This window comes from Eutrema salsugineum, unplaced genomic scaffold, assembly GCF_000478725.1.
Source record: "Eutrema salsugineum unplaced genomic scaffold, Eutsalg1_0 scaffold_17, whole genome shotgun sequence".
Taxonomy (NCBI): Eukaryota; Viridiplantae; Streptophyta; class Magnoliopsida; order Brassicales; family Brassicaceae; genus Eutrema; species Eutrema salsugineum.
This window is the reverse complement of record NW_006256852.1, coordinates 3,127,545-3,151,973: the sequence shown is the minus strand read 5'-3', so window position 1 is coordinate 3,151,973 and position 24,429 is coordinate 3,127,545. Positions and strand designations below refer to the sequence as shown.

At 39.7% G+C, this 24,429-nt stretch overlaps 1 non-coding gene across 1 annotated transcript; it reads right to left on the bottom strand.

Annotated features, from left to right (window-relative positions):
* Positions 1–1,983: 1,983 nt before the first annotated feature.
* Positions 1,984–2,091, bottom strand: LOC112087652. Its single transcript, XR_002900198.1, has one exon. It is a non-coding gene; the product is annotated as a small nucleolar RNA R71 (small nucleolar RNA).
* Positions 2,092–24,429: the final 22,338 nt, after the last annotated feature.

The following is a 24,429-nucleotide window of genomic DNA, read 5'->3' as shown; positions in this document are numbered from 1 at the left end:
AAGCGATGAAGACCTTATGCACTTGGTTACAACCAGCTTTCTAATGCACTTAGTTTGGAGACAATCCAACGGTTAGATCTTCAGATACACTCGATGCAATAAAGACAGAAAATGCAGTCTCTGAAGACGACACAAGCCGGGACCGCGGCCAAACCTCATTTCCCCACGGGTAGAAGCACCACGACCGCAGACATTAGTCGTTCACTTCCCATACGACCTAATTAAAGCCCAAGTCGATTCCCTTTATTAGGTTTGAAGCCCTAAGTGTCTAGGACAACTCCATAAGCTATAAATACCCCATTTAGGCCATTCTAAAGGGTGTGTTCGTTTTTGTGCTTAGATTTTCGTGTGAGACTCACAAACCCTAGAGAGAGAGAGGTCGCCGTTTTAGAAGGAGGAGCTGCCAAAGAAGAGCATCATCACGCCTCCGCTGTCGCCTCTGTTCTTCGTTTTTCTTCCCTGTTTTCTTTAATTACCTCAACATTCAATACTCTATGATGCTTTGTTACAATATGTTTGAGCAGTTTCCCAGTTGGGTTTAAAAGGATTGTTCAAAGGGAATTTCGTGTGTCTTCTTCTATGAATCGATAGATTTAGGATTTATAATCTTCTAGATGTTCTTCGTTTGCCTTTGATCTTACTGCGTGATTCTTTGCTGACCACTTAGAAGCCGATCTGATATGATATGTTGCGAAAGCTTTGATTGATTGTCTGCACTAGGGTGAAACGAGCAATTCTTCTATAGGAGTGGAAACCTACCATTAGTTGAGTTGTGAATGTTGATGAGTCTTGTTCTGCTATTGTATCTTCTCCCTTCCAGGATCAAAGTGGAAACATACTGATCAGGGTTGCGAGAGATAGTTGTTTAGTGCTGCGAAAGTAGGCTATTCATACTTCCTTGCCTCGAGTTCTAGAACATACGTAGTTGATTACCTTTATCATTTGTTTAAAATCGACATAGCTTAGTCCATGAATCCCTGCGATATCCTTGAGCCCAGCTTTTGTTTTTAATTGCTTACAACCTTTGATTTTATTTGCTTTTCATTCGATTTTTCTGCCTTCAATTTGCCTTCGATTTTTACTTGCTTTCATTTGCTTTCGTTTTTCAATTTCTTTTTATTTGCTTTCTAGTTTACATTTAGTGACAACCAAAACCCAAAACCAAAACCCAAATTGTTTAGTTCTTGTCTGCTTTAAGCATTGTTGTAAATTCGTACTGAAACAGCTAAATCTCTGTGGATCGATACCCTAAGTACTACAGCGCACATCTGTGCACTTGCAGACATTTAGGGGTTATAAATTTAAAATCTGAAGCTTAGTAGAATGAACCAATACCCTGTTTACAATCGCATCAAGTTTTTGGCGCCGTTGCCGGGGACTTTGATTTGTTTCGTTGCGAATCCCAGCTTAAATCCATTAGAACACTTGTTTACTTTTACTTTTTCTTTTGAATCTTTCAGGTTTCTCTACAATGGGAGACCGGGAACATGTTCCCGAGACTCTCGGTGATCCACCATATCGTGTGGATGGTGATCCGAGCGACGATGACCTGACTGATGATGAGTTTGAAGAACTGATCTATGATGACAATGAGCTAATCGGATCGGAAAAACATGAAGATGATGATGAACTAATTGGAAGTTTCGATTCACTCGAAAAGTTCATGGGAGATCGAAGAGCTATTCAACAAGCCTTACCAGAGGCTGCCAAAACCGGAATTAAGGTACCCTATATCCACTTAGTTCAACAAATTCAATTTCATGGTTATTCATCCGAACACCTGATGGACCATATGGAAACGTTCGAAGAATTATGTGCAACCATTACAGCAAATAGGGATTACCACAAGTGTAGTCTTTTCTCATTCTCTTTGAGAGACAATACCAGCAAATGGCTAAAATCTTTAGAAGGTGTTTCACTAAAAACGTGGAAAGCGTGTAGAACTGCTTTCCTAAATCGTTTTTACACTATATATCGTTCCAATCTCTTAAGGAACAAGATAAGAACTTTTAAACAAAAAGAAGATGAAGATAATTTAGATACTTGGGAGAGATTTAGGGAATACCAAAGAGATTATCCACATCACGGATATACCAACGAATACATGATGGGTATCTTTTATCGATGCATAACTCCAGAGTTACAACACTCTTTCGACACAGCAAGTAATGGAGACTTCTCAACTAGATCTGTAGAGGATGCTCGTGTTTTCATCAAGAATCTTGCAAACAGCATCTGTAATCAAGCAACCTTTGGCAATTCTGCACTTCCTGAGAAGAAAGAAGGGATTTCGGAAGTCATGAAGTGTCTTTATCACATAATGAGTCAACTTGGATTGCAACAACCAAACAAGGCACACGATACGTGTAACTTTGATGGTTGGGACAACTCAATGGATTCTTATGATAAAGGTACGATGAACACTGCAGAAGTCTATCAAATCCAAGATTTTCCCTTCGTTTCTGATCACCACGGGTCCATTCATTTGGACCGCAGCCAACAAAGCTTTCACCGCGGTCGTGTCTGTTCTGACCGCGGCCAAGACTTGTTTCACCGCGGTCGCGAGCCTTATGACAGCGGGAAATGCTCTTCCGAACCTATCTGGGTTATTCAAGCTAATTCCAATGCATATCCTAGTTTTCCCTCTTTTGAAGCTGAAAATCTAAACAAAAGAATTCTAGAGCTTGAAAAATATAGGTTTGAAGAAATTAGTGATCTTAGATCTGAACTAAAAATGATGCAAGAAGATTTCAATGAAAAATTTTCCACCCTCCTTAGCCTGATGATTAAAACTAATTCTAAAAACATAGATATTTCGAGGAGGAGCCAAGTGAAAATTCTTTCGAAATCTCAAGCGAAGCAGATCCCTCTGATCATGTGAAGATCATGTGAAAGCTATCACACTTAGGAGTGGATTAGCTTACAAAGAGCCTGAATTTCCTAAAGATCCCGAAGATGCAGAAAAGGGTAAGGAAAAGGAGAAAGAAAGAGAAAAAGTCACGATTGAAGATGTTGAAAGAGAAGTGATAGGAGAAAAGGATGGAGAAGAAGTAAGAAAAGATACATCCCGGGAAATCCTCGGAAATGACCCGATCCCTCCTCCACCAACTCGTGTTTACAAACCTAAACCACCGTATCCTAGAGCCTTAAGAGCCCCGAAGAAGGAGAAAGAAAAAGCTAAGCTGAAAGAGCTAATCGATCAATTAAATGTGAGATTACCTTTCGTAGAAGCTTGTGCTATGATTCCTGCTTTAAGAAAATACATGAAGGGTATTCTAACAATTTCTTTAACTCTTGAAGAAGGCGTTATGATGATAACCCATGAGTGTAGTTCTATCCTGCAAAGCCGAATCCCTGAAAAGAAAAACGATCCTGGGAGCTTCGTACTTTCCTGCACTATTAACAACGTAGCTTTTGAGCGTGCTCTTTGTGATTTAAGATCAAGCATAAACATGATGCCTCTTTCAGTAGCAAAATGTTTAGGACACCACACTTTCCAACCCACTAAAATTTCTTTAGTATTAGCTGATCATTCTGTTAGACAACCTATAGGTATCTTAATAGATGTTCCCGTCAAAAATCGAAAAATGTTCCATCCCCACCGATTTTGTAGTTCTAGAACTAGAAAGAGAACCTAAGGATCCACTTATTCTTGGAAGACCATTCCAAGGACAAAAGTTTCGATAAACCGACTTTGGATGGCAAAATTTGTTGGATTGATGAGTTAGACGGAATTATTGAGGAAGTCTATGAAGATCTGCTTCTCGACGATCCTTTAAGTGTCACACTTTCGAAAATAAAAGACGAACGCAATTTCCTTGGAGAAATTTTGAGTGAATGCATGCGTATGCTTCATAAGTCCGAAACTTATAGGAAACCTCTAAACTATCTAGATCTTAAGAACCAAACAAACATTCCTACACCTCCTAAAGACACTGCCGCAGCAATTAATGATCCTTGGAGTGAGCTTAAAGCCCCTAAAGTGGAGCTTAAACCTCTTCCCGTCGGACTTAAGTATGCTTTCCGTGGACCAAATTGAACTTATCCTGTCATTATAAACTCTTTTTTGACAGAAGAAGAAACCACAATGCTGTTGACTGAGCTGAGAAAGCATAGAAAAGCCTTAGGATATCACTTGATGACATACCTGGAATCTCTCCAGATCTTTGTATGCACAAGGTTAATCTAGAGGATAATGCTAAAAACTCAATCGAAAGTCAAAGGAGACTGAACCCTAATCTCATGAATGTTGTCAAGAAGGAGATTATGAAGCTTTTAGAAGCCGGAATAATATTTCCTATCTCATACAGCACTTTGGTTAGCTTAGTTCATGTTGTCCCGAAAAAAGGAGGAGTCACTGTAATTAAAAACGATAAAGATGAAATGATCGCTACAACAACAGTTACTGGACATCGTATGTGCATCGATTACCGGAAACTGAACGCAGCAACTAGGAAAGATCATTTTCTACTTCCCTTCATAGATCAAATGCTAGAAAGGTTAGCTAATCACCCCTACTATTGCTTCCTTGATGGATACTCCGGATATTTCCAAATTCCTATTCGACCGGAGGATCAAGAAAAAACAACATTTACCTGTCCTTATGGCACGTTCGCTTACCGACGTATGCCTTTTGGATTTTGCAATGCACCTGCTACCTTCCAGCGGTGCATGCTGTCGATCTTCACAGAATTTATTGAAGATTTCATGGAAGATTTCGTGGACAATTTCTCCGTCTATGGATCTTCTTTTGAAAAATGCCTAGCCAACCTTGGTAAAGTTTTGCAAAGATGTGAAGATAAGCACTTAGTACTAAATTGGGAAAAATGTCACTTCATGGTACGAGACGGAATCGTGCTTAAGCACAGGATTTCGGGAAAAGGAATTGAAGTTGACAAAGCTAAAATCAAAGTCATGACGAGCCTACAAACATAAAAAGAATTCGTAGTTTCTTAGGACATGCAGGATTCTATGGGCGTTTCATAAAAGATTTTCTCAAATAGCTATACCTCTTACGCGTTTGCTTTGCAAAGAAACGAACTTCGAGTTCGATGATGAGTGCTTAGCCGCGTTTCATAAGATCAAACAAGCCCTTGTATCCGCTTCAGTCGTGCAAGCACCTGATTGGGAACTCCCATTCGAAATCAAGTGTGATGCAAGTGACTATGCAGTCGGAGCAATTATTGGCCAACGAAAAGATAAGAAACTGCACGTAATCTACTACGCAAGCAGAACTCTAGACGAAGCTCAATGCAATTATGCTACAACAGAGAAAGACCTTATGGCTGTCTTATTTGCATTTGAGAAATTCCGTTCTTATCTTGTAGGATCTAAGGTTATAGTTCATACTGATCATGCTGCAATCAAGTATTTAATGTCTAAGAAAGACGCTAAACCGAGATTGATAAAACGGATCCTCCTACTGCAAGAATTCGACATCGAAATTCAAGATCGGAAAGGAGCAGATAATGGAGTCGCAGACCATCTTTCACGAATTCGGGTTGAAGAAAGATTGCCCTTAAATGATAGTTTGCCAGAAGAAAACATCTATGCAATGGATGCAGTTTCCACCAGTACCGCACCACCAAGGCAGCTCATGCGACGATCATATGCTTTCAACACCCTATGATTTAGGCATATAGCGAATTATCTAGCAGCTGATGTAGAACCACCACAATTTTTCGATTATAGGAAGAAAAAGTTTCTGAAGGACGTAAGACATTATTTTTGGGACGAACTTTATCTCTACAAGAGATGTGCTGATGGTTTATTTCAAAGATGCGTGGCTGAAGAAGAGATGGAAGGAATTTTATTCGGATGACATAGCTCGTCTTACGCAGGACATTTCGCAACCTTCAAAACTGCTTTAAAGATCTTACAAGCAGGTTTTTGGTGGCCTACTTTGTTCAAAGATACTCAAGCTTATATATCGCGATGCAATAAATGCCAAGAGATTGGAAACATAAGCAGAAGGAAGAGATGCCTCAAAATTTTATTCTCGAAATCGAAATTTTCGATGTCTGGGGAATAGATTTTATGGGACCATTTCCTAATTCTTTCAGAAACCAATACATCTTAGTAGCAGTAGACTACGTTTCTAAGTGGGTGGAAGCAGTCGCTAGTCCCACCAATGATGCGAAAGTCGTCATGAAGCTGTTTAAATCTGTAATATTCCCGCGTTTGGAGTTCCTAGAATTGTGATAAGCGACGGAGGATCGCATTTCATCAACAAGGTTTTCGAGAATCTTCTTAGAAAGAATGAAGTTACGCATAATGTTGCTTCTCCATACCATCCCCAAACTAGCGGTCAAGTAGAAATCTCAAACAGAGAAATCAAGTTGATTTTGCAGAAAACAACTTCAGTTCATCGCAAGGATTGGTCTACAAAGCTTGACGACGCACTGTGGGCATATCGAACAGCATTCGAGACACCATTAAGAACAACACCATTCAAACTAGTTTACGGAAAAGCATGTCACCTTCCAGTAGAACTCGAGTATAAGGCGCAATGGGATATTAAGGAGATGAACATGAACACGAAAACATCTGAGAAAGAAGACTACTTCAACTTAATGAGTTAGAAGAAATCTGACACAATGCTTACGAAAACTCGAAGATCTACAAGGAGAAGACTAAAGCATATCATGATAAGAAGATTAATAGAACTTTTGCTCCTAACGATAAAGTTCTTCTTTATAATTCTCGTCTTAAGCTTTTTCCAGGAAAATGAAGTTCAAGATGGTCCGGACCCTTCACGATAAAGGAAGTCAAACCATACGGAGCCATCGTCCTATGGGACAAAACCGGAAACTCATTTACAGTGAATGGACAACGTGTCAAGCATACCTGGCTGAAGAAAGAGAAGACAAAAGAGAAGTGATGCTTTTGACTGATCCATCATCAGCCAGTGATGAGATCAAGGAGTGTCACGACCCCGGTTAAGTCTAATCGAGCAACAATGTCAAGCTAACGACTTGAAACAAGCGCTTAGTGGGAGGCAATCCACTTGGTATTTTATTTATTTCCCTTCGACCTTTATTTTCTATTTCCATTGCTTTGTTTCTATTTTATTTAATTTCAGGTTTTTATTAAGGAAGAACAAACACAAAAGACGAGCAGCACTCTCCAGCACGATAAATTCACTTAAACATTTCAACTTTTCTATTTTCTTTACCATTCTTTCCAAGATTTATCACACTGGGGACAGTGTGAAATAAGTCTGGGGAGGATGTTCATCCGTTACTAATGAAATTTTATTTGTTTTGAGTTTGTTTTGGACACATAAAATTTGTCAAAACGTTTTTCAAAGTATTTTTCAAAAAGTTTTACATAAAAATTTTCAAAAATCGTTTTCAAAATGTTTTTCAAAAATTTTTCAAATCAGGAATATTAATAAACAATACTATGATGAATTAGACCAGTGTGCTTCTACTCTATTTCCTCGTTTTTTGCTTTTTTTTTTGTGATTTAGGCCTAGACTAGGCGGTAGCTAGAATACTTGCATTACAAACTCCCACCAGAGGACATCTATTCATGGATATTCTTTCTGACAGGATATACTAGCTCATTTTACCTGGACTTAATTTTGACTTAATTTTCTCATTGAAGCATTAGATCAGGAAAACGAATCATACATTCAGGACTCCTTTACCATTTTACCACTCTGTGTTGATCCTGAATGGCTAGTTTATCTTTAGCTAGTTCCCCACCGAACCTAACCTCTTTCAAACCACATGCACTCTTGTTTTTCATATCTTATATGCAGATAGATGCAAAAACATCGGAGAGAAAGAGGATCAACGCGGTTTTCAGTCACTGAAGACGAAGAACTGCAATTTCATTGGAATGATGTAACAAAAGGAGAAAACTCAGTTAGCCTTGGAAAAACTTCAAAATCTTGGTACAATTTCGTCCCTTAGACTTTTTCTCTCTATAAAAGGTTGTTTCTTCTAAAAAAAAATCCGAAAAAGAAAAGAAAAATAAGAAAGGAAAGAAAATTTAAAACCTTAGAGAATCTAGGAGGATCGAATTTTATCCTTGAGGCAGACTAGAGTTCGATTATATAGAGTTTTGGAGATCAGCTTTATGATTCCTAGAAAAGATCTAAGTCTGGGGGAACAGCTGTTTACAAAAAAGGAGGAAGATTATGCAACAACATTTGGCAAAGGAGAAGTGACTGAAAATTTGCGGTCACCAACATGTCCTTCTCTCTCTTGCGGTTTTGCATAATATCTAGCATCCTCCGGATCTTCAGGTAGCGCGAAACACTTAAACTCCACCACTTAAATAGCCTTAATGCCAAACGCCGTCTACCCTGAATAATGTCTTTGATGAGAACTAGTTGAGAGCTAGTTGACTGGAAGTTAGATCTAAGTGTGTAGATTTTCGCATGACAGATTAACGGACTAGTTTTGCTTGTGTTTTAGTGAGAATTTTCTAGACTAGATCTAATTAGATGTTTCACGATAAGTTATGGTTTAGAAGGACGGTCACTGAGATGTTGTTTAGTTCCTGCGATTTTTAAAATTCTTTCCTGCTTTGATCTAAGTTTGTTTGAGGACAAACAAAAAGGTATGTCTGGGGGAGTTGATAACACCGTATTTTGATCACTTTTATGGATCATAATAATGTCTTACACGTGTTTTTTAAACTCTGTTTTCAATGGTTTTTAAAGTGGTTTCAATGTTTTAGAGTTTAAAAAGACTTTTCAGGAAACTTGGACAAAAGATATGCAATTTGGAACAAATGAGCAATTTTAGACCGTCAGAATTATGACAAGCGATGAAGACATTCTCACCCTCTGATCACTCTCAAAATATGTGACAACATAGAGGATACAACCAGCTTTGTAATGCACTTGGTTTGGAGATAATCCAACGGTTAGATATTCAGATACACTCGATGCAATAAAGACAGAAAATGCAGTCTCGGAAGACACAAGCCGGGACCGCGGCCCAAACCTCATTTCCCCACTGGTAGAAGCACCGCGACCGCGGCCATTAGTCGTTCACTTCCCAGACAACCTAATTAAAGCCCAAGTCGATTCCCTTTATTATTTCTGAAGCCCTAGTCTAGGACAACTCTAGAAGCTATAAATACCCCCTTTAGGTCATTCTAAAGGGTGTGTTCGTCTTTGTGCTTAGATTTTTGTGTGAGACTCACAAACCCTAGAGAGAGAGGCTGCCGTTTTATAAGGAGGAGCCGCTGAAGGAGAGCATCATCGCGCCTCCGCCGTCGCCTCTGTTCTTCGTTTTTCTTCCCTGTTTTCTTTAATTTCCTGCAACTTTCAATACTCTATGATGATTCGTTACAATATGTTTGTGTAGTTTTCTAGTTGGGTTTAAAGGAATTGTTCAAAGGGAATTTTGTGTGTCTTCTTCTATGACTCAATAGATTTAGGATATATAATCTTCTACATGTTCTTTGTTTGCCTTTGATCTTACTGCGTTATTCTTTGCTGGCCACTTAGAAGCCAATCTGATATGATATGTTGCGAAAGCTTTGATTGATTGTCTAAACTAGGGTGAAACGAATAATTCTTCTATAGGAGTGGAAACCTACCTTTAGTTGAGTTGTGAATGTTGATGAGTCTTGTTCTGCTATTGCATCTTCTCCTTTCCAGGATCAGAGTGGAAATCTACTGATCAGGGTTGCGAGAGAAAATTGTTTAGTGCTGCGAAAGTAGGCTATTCATACTTCCGTGCCTCGAGTTCTAGAACATACGTAGTTGATTACCTTTATCATTTGTTTAAAATCGACATAGCTTAGTCCATGAATCCCTGAGATACCCTTGAGCCCAGCGTTTGTTTTTAATTGCTTACAACCTTCGATTTTATTTGTTTTTCATTCAATTTTTCTGCTTTCAATCTGCCATCGATTTTTACTTGCTTTCATTTGCTTTCGTTTTTCAATTTCTTTTTTTTTTGCTTTCTGATGTTGGTGTGGTGTGACTTGATGTGTGGTGTCGAGGGTTGTCAAGTTTTACCCTAATTGAAATCAATAGCCGCAAGTGCACTGCTGATCGATTGTAGTACTTAGGGATCAAATCCACAGGGGAAGGAGGATCTTTTGCTGCAAAAAGCCTTTGAAATAAGTTAAAGTAAGGAAGTCTAGAACAAAAACGGTTTAGTGGGGGGTTTGGTAGTGTGTTTAAAATCTAAAAACGAAATCTTAAAAGAGAATACGGAAATTAAATGGCGTAATAACTAAACTTAACGAAAATAACTAAAAATAATAAAAACGGATATTCTAATGCTTAAATGAAAACGAACTAAAAAGGAAAGACAATATTGAAATTAAAGCTTAAAGAAAATCGGTGTAAAACAATGGAGAAGAAAGCGTTGGGGTTCAGGGAAGTTTTCTCAGGGGTACGAACGATTCAAAACATTGCTAGAGAGGAAATTTTGTAAGATCTTAGCTTAAACTTTTCGAACTGGAGTCACGGACGTATGAATACGCCACTGTCGTGATCATAGACAACTATCTCTCTCAACCCTGACCAGTAGGTTTCCACTCTGGCCCTGGAAGAGAAGAGATGCATTATGTTTAAGACTCGTCCTAATTCACAAATCGCCCATAGGTAGGTTTCCACTCCTATGTTTGTTTTGCTCTCCCAAACTAGATCTGATACCTGATGAACACTTTCGTCTCACCAAGCATCTGGATCAGATTGTAGTTCATGACGCTACCCTCATGCAGTAAAAACGAATTCAGAAGAAAAACTTCTAAGATTCATCTCAATAGCCAATGGAATCCTCACCGAACATATATATCCCCATCGAAAATCCCTTAATCCCAACAATAAAACTACTCAGACATAATGAACGAAATCAAAGACATAATATTAAGAAGTATAATAGAAACCGAAATTGAAAAAGAAAGAACAAGGGTTCAAGAGAACAAATCTCTCTCTCCCTAAAAGCTAAAGCAAAAACAATAAGAATATGAAGTAAATATTTTGGTGGTGATAGGTTACACGATTTAGGGTTTCTAAGACATGTATTTATAGTGCTCAAGACCTCTCTGGACGTCACTTAGGGTTTCTCCAAATGTGGGCTTCAGAAATGGGCTTTTTGGGCTCGGAGGTTGAAGGCCGCGGTCGGGACAAGTGTGACCGCGGTGGATGAGTGGTTTGCCGCGGTCGGGATGCTCCTGACCGCGGGAAAATGCTTGTTGGCCGCAGGTGGAAGTGCTGGCCAGCTGGTTTACGGGACATCTTGCTCTTCGCGTATCTTTTGATTGAACCGTTGGATTGCCAAGCTGTAAAGTGCACTGGAAAGCTGATACTTTCATCTTTAAGGTATCCAAATTTGAGCTGGATCAGACGGTGAGAAGGCCTTCAATCAGGGGTGAACTTCTGACGGTTTGACTCTGAGCTGAAATCTGGTTTTCTATCCATTTTGTTAAGCTTTTCCCTAAGTTACCTGAAAAGAGTCTTGGAACTACAAATTCTAGAAAAACGTAATAAAAGTACTTAAAAGCAATTAAAAACATAGAAAAAGTATTTCAAAACGATCCATAAAAGTGGTCAAAATACGGTGTTATCAACTCCCCCTGACTTAAACCTTTGTTTGTCCTCAAACAAAGCAAAAGCCTAAACTGGTTAAGTGAAAAGAAAAATAGGGAATGCACAAATCTCATAGACATGAACTCCTAAACTAGGACCAAAGATAGTGCATCAATCCACAACTTAGTCTAGAAAATTCTCACTAATGCACAAGAGATACTAGTCCACTTTTTCCGTCATGCAAAACTTAAACAATTTAAATCTTGATTTCAGTCAACTAGCTCTCTACATTCATTAAGTTCAATAGTGAGTTCTCATTAAAGACATCATCCAGGGTAGACGGCGTTTGGCATTAAAGGGCTATTTAAGTGGTGGAGTTAAAGTGTTTCGGGTTACCTGAAGATCTGGAGGATGCAAGATAATATGCAAAACCGCAAGAGAGATAAAGACCTGTTTATGACCACAGTTTTCAATCACTTCTTCTTGCCAAATGTTGTTGCATAATCCTTCCTCCTTTGTTGTAAACAGTTGTTCCCCCAGACTTAGATTCTTTCCGGGAATCAGAAAACAATCTCCAAAACTCCATAAAATCGAACTCCAGTTGCCTTAGGACTTAAAATTCGACCTCTCTAGACTCTCTAAGGCTTTTATCTCCTTTCTTTTCTTATTTTCGGATTTTTTTTTTTTATTAACGAAAGGAAATGCCTTTTAAAGAGAGAGATAGACTAGAGGACGAGATTGTACCAAAGTTTGAGATTTTTCTAAGGCAAACTGAGTTTCTCTTGTATTGAATCCTTCCGGGAACTTTTCCGGCAAATCGCAGGTCTCTGTCCTTGGTGACTGAAAACTGCGTCGTTCCTCTTTCTCTCCAACATTTTTGCACTTATCTGCATATAAGACAATAGAAAACAAGAGTGCATGTGGTTTGAAAGAGGATTGGTTAAGGTGGGGAACTAGCTAAAGATGAACTAGCCATTCAGGATCAACAGAGAGTGGTAAAAGGATAAAAGAGTCCTGAATGTATGATTCGTTTCCCTGGTCTAATGCTTCAATGAGAAAATTAAGTCCAAATTAAGTCCAAATAAAACAGAGCTAGTGTATCCCTTCATCTAAATCGAAATCATTCAAATTCCTCTGGGGTACTTCGTTTCAAATGTGCTTAGCTACCACCTAGTCTAGTCCTAAGTCATGAATGAGCAAGTCACTAGGAACAGTCTAAAGCACACAGTCAACTATCATTGATTCATGTTCACCTTTCCCTTTAAAACGTATTTTGTTTTGAAAACCGATTTTGAAAAACTTTAAGGAAAATGAAAAAAATGTAGATAATGCAAGACTCATGAAAGAAAAGTGGTTAGAAAGGGATGAAATCCTCCCCCAGACTTAAATCACACTGTCCTCAGTGTGAAACAAGTCGAGATTGGATGAGAAAAATGCATAGATAATCGAATTGGTAAGAACAAAGAGAACTTACCTGGATCCGGGATGCTGGTGGAGATGAACCGGATTCATTCGAAGGGGTTTGGGAAGGTGATTAGGTGGTGATGAAGGTGGTGGAGGGTGATGAATGAGGTGGAGGGTGATTGGTGAGGTGAAATGAGGTGAAAGGGGTGGTTTGGGTCGGGCTTGGATGTCAACGACCAAATGCCGCGGTCAGGGGCTGCACGACCGCGGCAACTAAGTGCTTGGCCGCGGTTAGGACTACGCGACCGCGGTCGATGAGTAGTTTCCCGCGGTCAGAACGTCTGCGACCACGGGGGCTTATATCGCGGCCTCTTCCTGCTTCTCCTTGGTTCCTGCTGGGCCGAGCAGTCAGGTACCATCCTCCTTTTTGGTCTTTTCGGGTTTTTTGATTTTTTTGGCTTTTTTGTTTTATAAGAAACACCTGAAACTAAGAAAAAGAAAAAGATCAAAAGAAAAAGAAAGAAAAATTCTAAAGAAAACAATACCTAAATGGGTTGCCTCCCATTAAGCGCTTTTGTTTTAAGTCGTTTAGCTCGACTTTTGGTATTGGACGTGACTTATTCCAATGAAGAAGACCTTGTCCTGAGACAAGTCTTTTTCGACATCTCCTTGCTTTGCTTAGCAGATTCTTCGTCACTCCAAAGTTCTTCTTCAAACTCTTCTGTTGCAGGACGTTTTCCTGCTTTGCTGTTGTATGGAACAGCTTCTGTGAAGACATCTTTGTCGATATTAGCAAATGAAATCCTCCGGTTTGGCCTGTCCATTATAGCTCCGGAAGTTGCTAGAAAAGACCATCCGAGAATCACTGGATAAGTTGCATCTCTCGTCTCGACAATGTATAAGTCGACAGGAACTATGCAATCTCCTATTCTCAAAGGAATTTCATGAGCTATTCCTTGAGGTGTTGCATTTGAATCATCAGCTAGGCTAATTTTTGCTCTAGTCCTGCGCAGGTGTTTAATACCAAATCTCAAAGCAATTGCCTTGGACATCATGTTAAGACAAGCTCCAGAATCACATAGCACGTTTTTAAACATTTCTCCTCTAATAGAACAAGAGATAAGAAACTGACCTGTAGTCTTGACCTTACGGAGAATTCGAACTTGCCTTTCTCTGTAGGTGTTGGCTGGTGTCTCAAACGCAGAATAGGATTCACAAAAGAAGGCTGCAGCATCATATTCAATGATTGAATCAATGTACGACATCTTTATTTTGCTGCACGTCTGGTCCTCTTGGATTGAAGAGTCAGCTGAATCTTCAACACATTCCTTTGCCATCATACAAGGTAATGATTCATGCCGATCTGGTTCTTCATCTGAAACTTGGTTCTCTTCTTCCTGAGTTGCTTTTTTAGGTGCTGGAGGCTGAAGTTGGGACAGAAGGTGTATTATTTTCCTCTCAAAACCTGGAGGAACATCTGAACGACCAACTCCCGCGGTCAGAGGAGTCGCGACCGCGGGAAAAGTGCTCTTGGCCGCGGTCAGGACGCTTGGACCAGCGGCTCTGGATATGACTTGCTCAAAGTCCGTTTCTTCCTTCTTGTACTTGACACGAACTCCTCCTGCATCTTTATTAGGTAGACTAGCATCATATGAACTCATACCAGGGCGTTGATGTGCATCTTCATCAGGATTTTTGGGAGATTTCTTAGAAAATCTCTCAATTTGCTCAATGTTGGGCATCTGCTCCATTCTTGCATCAATCTCCCGTGCTTTGAGCTCGAGTTTGTTCAGCCTGTGCTCGATCTCTTGCAGCTCTTCGTCTGTCTTCTCTCTATACCAGGAGGTGGACTCTCTGACTTCTTTAATCTCCTGTTTTGATTCAACAATATCACTTGAGTTTTGTATGATGTCATACCCTTGTCTTGTCTGCTCTGTTGCGACTGGGTGGATCATCCCAGCTAGTGTTTGTGAGTCCTTGTGGGTTTGCTCTTCCAAAACTCGAATATGGTTGGCCATATCATCGAATTTTCTGTTGAACTCTTCAGAGATTGAATCATTTTTCTTGAGCAGGGTGTTTTCGGTGAGAATCTGCTGATCAAGAAATTGGTTTATGATTCCTTCGAGGCGTTCCAAACGTCTGCTGATACTCAAGTTTTCCTCTTGCTGACTAGGGTTCTGAAGTGGAGGATTATAGGCGTGTGGCTCGAAGTAGGTCGGAGGAGGGCCATAAGGATCTTCCCGGCATCGAACAGTCTCTCTGCGCCGGTGGTAAGGGTGGTTTGGCTGGCTGTATCGATCCATGTAGCTAGGATTTCGGACTTGGTGTTCTTCTCTGCGTCTGGTGGCTTGAGGAGTGTTATAGAAACCTTCCTCATAGTGTATATTTCGATTTATAGGATCCATATCTTCTGAAATGGAAACAAAATAACCGAAAAATGGAAAGTTGCAGAAAAAGGGGGTTCTAGAGTCGATTTACTAACCTTTCTCGGGGTTTTGCAGAAAAGAAAACGCGTGCCTTCCCCGGCAACGGCGCCAAAAACTTGATGTTGGTGTGGTGTGTCTTGATGTGTGGTGTCGAAGGTTGTCAAGTTTTACCCTAATTGAAATCAATAGCCGCAAGTGCACAGCTGATCGATTGTAGTACTTAGAGATCGAATCCACAGGGAATGAGGATCTTTTGCGGCAAAAAGCCTTTGAAATAAGTTAAAGTAAGGAAGTCTAGAACAAAAACGGTTTAGTGGGGGTTTGGTAGTGTGTTTAAAATCTAAAAACGAGATCTTAAAAGAGAATACGGAAATTAAATGGCGTAATAACTAAACTTAACGAAAATAACTAAAAATAATAAAAACGGATATTCTAATGCTTAAATGAAAATGAACTAAAAAGGAAAGACAATATTGAATTAAAGCTTAAAGAAAATCGGTGTAAAACAATGGAGAAGAAAGCGTTGGGGTTCAGGGAAGTTTTCTCAGGGGTACGAACGATTCAAAACATTGCTAGAGAGGAAATTTTGTAAGATCTTAGCTTAAACTTTTCGAACTGGAGTCATGGAAGTATGAATACGCCACTGTCGTGATCATAGACAACTATCTCTCTCAAATCTGACCAGTAGGTTTCCACTCTGGCCCTGGTAGAGAAGAGATGCATTATGTTTAAGACTCGTCCTAATTCACAAATCGCCCATAGGTAGGTTTCCACTCCTATGTTTGTTTTGCTCTCCCAAACTAGATCTGATACCTGATGAACACTTTCGTGTCACCAAGCATCTGGATCAGATTGTAGTTCATGACGCTACCCTCATGCAGTAAAAACGAACACTACAAGAAAAGACAGAGTTAGCAACGATTTTTTACAACGAATTATTGTCGTCGCAAATTAACGACGAATTAACGACGATTGTGTGCACAATCGTCGTTAATTCGTTGCAAAAAAATCGTTGTAAAACCGTCGCCATCTACGACGTTTTTACGACGATATTTTGTTTTTAGAAATTAATAATTTAAAAAAAAAAATTTTAAATTGTTTTTTTTTTTAATTTTTTTTAAAAATTGTTTTTTATTGTTACAATGATTTTACGACGATTTTTTTTTTAAACTTTTTATTATTTTTTTTTTAAAATTTTTTTTATTAAAAAAAAAAATCAAATCGTCGTAAAATCGTCGTAAATTACAACGATTTTACAACGATTTCATAAAATATACAAAGTCCCATATCGGTAGTTTTGGAAAATTTGTTCTAGTATATATATACCTACTCATAACTATTAAACAATCAGTGTATCACTATCATCAGAGTAACCACCGGCCACCACGGATCACCAACGGCGACCACCGGCGACCACCAGCGACCACCACCGACCACCGGCGATCAACGGCGACCATCGGCGACCACCACCAGCAACCACCGGCGACCACCAACGACCACCGGCGACCACCAGCGACCACCGGCGACCACCGGCACAGGAGGAGCCACCGCCGCCGGAGGAGCCACCACCGCCGGAGGAGCTATCACCACCGGAGTCACCATCGCCGGAAAATTTAAAAAAAAATTAAAAAATCGTTGTAAAATCGTCGTAAAATAAATAAATAAAAATAATAAAAATAATAAAAATCGTTGTAAAATCGTTGTAAAAATAAAAAAAAAATAATAAAAATCGTTTTAAAATCGTTGTAAAAAATTAAAAATAAAAATTAAAAAAATATTAAAAAGCGTTGTAAAATCGTCGTAAATTAGCGACGAATATAAATCGTCGCTAATTACAACGAATTTACGACGAAATTTGATTTACGACGATCGATTCACGACGATTTGATTTTCGTCGTAAAATCGATGCAAACACTCATTTACAACGAATTTACAACGAATATGGTCGTTGTAAATGAGGTGTTTTCTTGTAGTGGAATTCAGAAGAAAAAGTTCTAAGATTCAGCTCAATAGCCAATGGAATCCTCACCGAACATATATATCCCCATCGAAAATCCCTTAATCCCAACAATAAAACTACTCAGACATAATGAACGAAATCAAAGACATAATATTAAGAAGTAGAATAGAAACCGAAATTGAAAAAGAAAGAACAAGGGTTCAAGAGAACAAATCTCTCTCTCCCTAAAAGCTAAAGCAAAAACAATAAGAATATGAAGTAAATTTTTCGGTGGTGATAGGTTACACGATTTAGGGTTCCTAAGACATGTATTTATAGTGCTCAAGAATTTTCTGGACGTCACTTAGGGTTTCTCCAAATGTGGGCTTCAGAAATGGGCTTTTTGGGCTCGGAGGTTGAAGGCCGCGGTCGGGACAAGTGTGACCGCGGTGGATGAGTGGTTTGCCGCGGTCGGGATGCTCCTGACCGTGGGAAAATGCTTGTTGGCCGCGGGTGGAAGTGCTGGCCAGCTGGTTTACGGGACATCTTGCTCTTCGTGTATCTTTTGATTGAACCGTTGGATTGCCAAGCTGTAAAGTGCACTGGAAAGCTGATACTTCCATCTTTAAGGTCTCCAAATTTGAGCTGGATCAGACGGTGAGAAGGCCTTCAATCAGGGGTGAACTTCTGACAGTTTGACTCTGAGCTGAAATCTGGTTTTCTATCTATTTTGTTAAGCTTTTTCCTAAGTTACCTGAAAAGAGTCTTGGAACTACAAATACTAGAAAAACGTAATAAAAGTACTTAAAAGCAATTAAAAACATAGAAAAAGTATTTCAAAACGATCCATAAAAGTGGTCAAAATACGGTGTTATCACTTTCATGATTAGATTTAGTGACAACTAAAACCCTGTAAAGCATGGTTCATATTCAGCAAGGACTTTATAAGGGTTTAGAAGACTTTATAAGGGTTTAGAAGGTTTTATAAGGCTTTAGAAGCTTTTAGAAGGTTTTTATAAAAGTTTATTAGGCAGCCCATATGTATTAGGGTTCTCTTGTATCCCTTTATAAAACACTTGTAGCCACCATTATTCTGAAACTAAGGAGCAAAAACGTTTTTCTTTTCTCTGTTTCAATCTACTTTCTCTTACCTTATTTACAATTCTATTCCGCAAATCTCAACATGGTATCAGACCAATGATCTCTAAATCTTGTTCTGTTCTCTTTAAATCTCGTCTTTAATCTCTGTTTCTTATTCTCTGGTTCACTCTTTCTCTTTTATTCTATTACCCAACGGTTACTTTTTGTTCATCATGGAGAACACAAAAATGGTGGTGATTCCAGTTATGCTCAAGGGAGCTAACTATCTTCTGTGGTCCAGAACCACCAAAACTGCTCTTTGTGGTCGTGGTCTCTAGAGCCACATCTTGGAAGACAAAACACCAAAGGATGAAGACAAAGATGAGAAGGAGAGTGAAGAACTCCTTGCCGAGGAAACCAAATGGTTTCAAGAAGACCAGACGGTGCTTGGCCTCATCCAGAACTCTCTAGATCCGGCGATTCTTGAAGCTTACCCATCTACCAATAGAACTTATGTGTCTCGGATGTTAAGTTCTTGGAGCAGCAGGGATACTACACAGTTAAATACTGGCAAAGCCTCAAAGAAATCTCCAACTCACCCGGTGACCGGGCAACGAGTTTGCAGTTTCTTCTTGATCACCTCGGAAACGATGTTACCCTAAGGCGATCTCCAGAACCTCCCAGCTCTGACCAGACTCCGGATATCGATGCACAAACACCACTCAATCTTTACAGACTCTGGTGGTGAGAAAGAACCGATAGAAGTGGATCCTGAGCCAGAAGAAGATCGAACGCTAACTCCACAACAAGAAGATGTTCATTTGGAGAATGATGAGCCAGATTCCGAAGCTGGTGAAATAGTGGAACTTGACGCAGCTGTTCCTCAACTTCGTAGAAGTACAAGACTCATCAATAGAATGGTTTACTACAACAATATAGCCGTCACTCACCCAACTCAAGTTCCTTGTTCGATTGACCTTCTACCAGATGAACATAGGGCTTTTCTTGGGAAAGTGGAACTCTATGAGATTCCTCAGAGCTATGAAGATGCTAAAGAAAAAGAAGTCTGGACTAATGCCATTCAAGATGAAAAGGAGGCCATGGAGAGGAACCACACTTGGGATGAAGCTGACTTACCAAAATGAAAGAAGGACGTAAGCTCCAAATGGGTCTTCACTATCAAATTCAAGAGAAATGGAGATATTGAGAGGCACAAGGCTCGCTTGGTGGCCTGAGGCTTCACTCAGACATATGGAGCTGATTACACAGATACATTTGCACCAGTGGCAAACCTCAAGACTGTAAGAGTTGTACTTTCATTAGCTACTAACTTGTCTTGGGATTTGTGGCAGATGGATGTCAAGAATGCTTTTCTTCAAGGTGAGCTTCAAGAAGAAGTTTACATGTGACCTCCACCTGGTCTTGAAGACACTATTGCACCAGGCAAGGTCTTAAGACTTCGCAAAGCCATCTATGGCCTTAAGCAATCACTTCAGGCATGGTACCACAAGATTAGCTTCACTCTTAGAGATCATGGCTTCAAGAAATCCGAATCAGACCACACCTTGTTCACTCTCCAAGGACCTGAAGGTATTGTTGTTGTTCTCATATATGTTGATGATCTTATCATCTTTGGAGACAACAAGGAAGGTATTGAATCGACTAAGTCTTTTCTTTAATCTATTTTTGACATTAAAGATCTTGGAGAGTTGAAATATTTTCTTGAAATTGAGGTGTGCCGCTTTGATGATGGTCTTTTCTTGTCACAAAGAAAATATATTTTGGATATCTTGAGTGAAACAGGTTTTCTTGAAGCTAAGCCAGCCAAAACTCTACTAGAAGAAGGTTATTAGGTCAATTGAAAGGGGGAGACATCGGATGAGCTGTTCAGTGACACTCCCAAATACCGCCGGATTGTAGGTAAACTTATCTACTTGACATTGACTAGAACTGATCTCTACTTTGCCGTGAATCAGGTGAGCCAGCATATGCAAAAGCCAACCGTACATCATTGGGGTATGGTGGAACGCATCTTGAGGTATCTCAAAGGCTCATCAGGCCAAGGCATATGGATGTGCAAGAATGACAGCACAGAGATAGTGGGATACTGCGATGCTGATTGGGCTGGAGACAGAAATGATAGGAAGTCCACAACAGGATATGGCACATTCATTGGTGGCAACTTGGTGACTTGGAAGACAAAGAAACAGAAGGTGGTGTCTTGTTCGATTGCAGAATCTGAGTACCGAGCCATGAAGAAACTTGCAAATGAGCTTACGTGGCTCAAAGCATTGCTCAAAGACTTCAACATTGAGTCTTCAAGCCCCATGACATTCCACTGTGACAATCAAGCAGCCATACACATTTCCAACAACTCGGTGTTCCATGAAAGAACCAAACACATCGAGATTGACTGTCACAAGGTCAGACAGAAGATTGAAGAAGGAGCTATTCAGCCTTGCTATACACGCAGTGAAGATCAACTAGCAGATATCTTCAACAAAGCCGAGAGCCTTAAGGTCTGTGATCACACCTACAGCAAAATTGGGCTTGTGGACATCTCGCATGCTTGAGCTTCCCTAACTCATGGACGCCAAACTCTTTATCCCTTAGCATATTTTTCCCCATGTGGTTTTATATGCTAAGGTTTTTAATGAGGTGGTGCTCCATGAGTCTCCAAGCTTAGCCTTCGTATCCTACGGTTAAGCTTGAGGGGGAGTGTAAAGCATGGTTCATATTCAGCAAGGACTTTATAAGGGTTTATAAGGCTTTATAAGGGTTTAGAAGGTTTTATAAGGCTTTAGAATCTTTTAGAAGGTCTTTATAAAAGCCCATTAGGCAGCCCATATGTATTAGGGTTCTCTTGTATCCCTTTATAAAACACTTGTAGCCACCATTATTCTGAATCTAAGGAGAAAAACGTTTTTCTTTTCTCTGTTTCAATCTACTTTCTCTTAGCTTATTTACAATTCTATTCCGCAAATCTCAACAAACCCAAAACCCAAATTGTTTAGTTCTAGTCTGATTTAAGCATTGCCGTGAATTCGTACTGAAACAACTAAGTCTCTGTGGATCGATACCCTAAGTACTACAGCGCACATCTGTGCACTTGCAGACATTTAGGGGTTATAAATTTAAAACCTGAAGCTTAGTAGAATGAACCAATACCCCGTTTACAATCGCATCAAATATGGATTGTTCGTGAAGGATCCAGACGCAGGATATTCCTCAGAAGACAGTACAGAAGAAATTGAATGGATCACTAACAACATCAGTAGAGAGAAGCTCATAGAGTTTAACAACCTGGTCAAGACGTTCCCTGCTCATCTAAGCTTTGATGATATCTGGAAGTTTGGTTGCCTACAGGTCTTGATACTGTAAGGAGTCTAAAGAGGACATCCATAAGTACTTTATGCAAGCTCGATACCTAACATCACCAGAAGCAGCTGTCTATGCAATCCACCTTCAAAAACCTGAAGAATGCAGCTAATACACCAACAAAATCAGTAAAGAAAAGCTTGATGAGTTCAATGATGTAGTTAAAAATTTGCCTGAAGGAATCACCTTTGCCAGAGTTTGCAAAGACTTCATGATAGGCCATTAATTCTGCTAGAGCAAGGAATCAATTCCTGAAATAGAAGACTTGTTCAATCATGCCAGAAGAGGTAGACCTGTTCGAACACTTCACAAAATCGAAGGTATAGGTCAGTTTCTCATCTCTTGTTCCATTAGAGGTGAAATGTTTAACAATATACTTTGTGATTCTGGAGCTTGTCTTAACATGATGTCCAAGGCAATTGCTTTGAGACTTGGTATTAAGAACCTCCGCAGGACTAGAGGGAAAATTAGTCTAGCTGATAATTCCAATGCAACACCTAAAGGAATAGCCCATGACATTCCTTTGAGAATAGGAGATTGCATTGTGCCTGTCAACTTCTACATTGTCGAAACAAGAGATGCATCACATCCAGTGATTCTTGGATGGTCATTTCTAGCAACTTCCGGAGCTATAATGGACTGGCCAAACCGGAGGATCTCATTTACTAATATGAAAAAGCTGTCTTCACAGAAGCTGTCCCATACAAAAGCAAAACAGGAAAATGTTCAGCAGCAGAAGAGTTTGAAGAAGAGCTTTGGAGTGACGAAGAACCTGCTAGGAAAAGCAAGGAGATTTTGAAAAAGACTTGTCTTAGGACAGGGTCTTCTTCATTGGACTAAGCCTCGTCCTACACCAAAGTCGAGCTAAACAACTTAAAACAAAAGCGCTTAATGGGAGGCAATCCATTTAGGTATTGTTTTCTTTAGGAATTTTCTTTCTTTTTCTATTGATATTTTTATTTTTCTTAGTTTCAGGTGTTTCTTATAAAACAAAAAAAAACTAAAAAAAATCAAAAAACCGAAATAACCAAAAAGAAGGATGGTCCATGACTGCTCGGCCCAGGAAGAACCAAGGAGAAGCAGGAAACAGGCCGCAGTTAACCCCCTGCGAACGTGAGAGCTCAGACCGCGACAAAGCCATGTTTGACCATGGCCACATCTTTCTGGCTGCGGCCGAGCACCATTTTACCGCGGTCGCGTGAGCTCGGACCATGGAAAATGGTCGTTCAGATGAAACCCGACCCCAAACCGCCCACTTCACCTAATTCCACCTCACCAAACCCCATTCCACCTCTTTCATCGCTTTCCACCACCTTCCACCACCACTTATCACCTTCCCAAACCTTTCCGAATGGATCCGGTTCATCTCCACCAGCATCTCGAATCCAAGTAAGTTCTCTTTGGCTTACCAAATTCGATTATCTATGCATTTTTTTTATCCAATCTCGACTTATTTCACACTGAGGACAGTGTGATTCTAAGTCTGGGGGAGGATTTAATCACTTTCTAACAACTTTTCTTTCATGAGTCTTGCATTATCTGAACTTTTTGCATTTTCTTTAAAGTTGTTCAAAAACCGTTTTCAAAACAAAATACGTTTTTAAAGGGAATGGTGAACATGAACCAATGATAGTTGACTGTGTGCTTTTAGACTGTTCCTAGTGACATGATCATTCATGATTTAAGATTAGACTAGGTGGTAGCTAAGCACATTTGTTGGTGATACGAAAGTATTCATCCGGTGTCAGATCTAGTTTGGGAGAGCAAAACAAACATAGGAGTGGAAACCTACCTATGGACGATTTGTGAATGCTGACGAGTCTTAAACATATTGCATCTTTTCTTTTCCAGGACCAGAGTTGAAACCTACTGGTCAGGGTTGAGAGAGATAGTTGTCTATTATCACGACAGTGGCGTATTCATACGTCTGTGACTCGAGTTCGAAAAGTTTTAGCTAGGATCTTATTAAATTTACTCTTTAGCAATGTTTTGAATCGTTCATACCCCGGAGAAAACTTCCCTGAAACCCAGCGCCTCTTTTTTAATGGAAAGAGCACTCAAATATCTCAAACTTTTGTGAAGAATCTATCGGCGCTTGGGAAGTGGAAGGTTTCCGGAGGGCTCATATTTGCAGTACATTGACACGATCAGAAAAAGGCTTCTAGACATGTGTTCATTCCGGAAATGTTATCTTCTTGCTCATAGCTCCAAATTGAATGATCTTAAACGTTCTGGAAAGAGGACTCAAATATCTTGAATCTTGATGACGTCTCTGTAAACTGAATCAGTCTGGAAGTGCATCGTCCCTCACAATCTTTGGAGCTCATAAGGTCGGTCTAAAACGGTGGCGAGACAGGTGCGTCTTCCGATGAGCTTAACTTTAGGTCTGTGACTTCCAGGAGAAGTTCACCATTGTGGATGCTCTTAGTATCTCTCCACCTCTATATATTCTCTTTTATTCTTCTTCTTAACTTTGTTTTTTTATTAACCCATCACTCGTTTACTATATATATACGACTCCATGTATTATTTGTTGATTATGTAGTTATGTTTTCAGCTCTTTTGACAGCTAATCATTGTTATTTTCGAAATATTATTAGACCAGCATTATCGCTGTTTCTTATGTTGTTTCTTAGGCTTTAATGGCAATTAAATAATTAGGTGAGGTCCACTAATAAGAAGGATTTGTTTCTTAT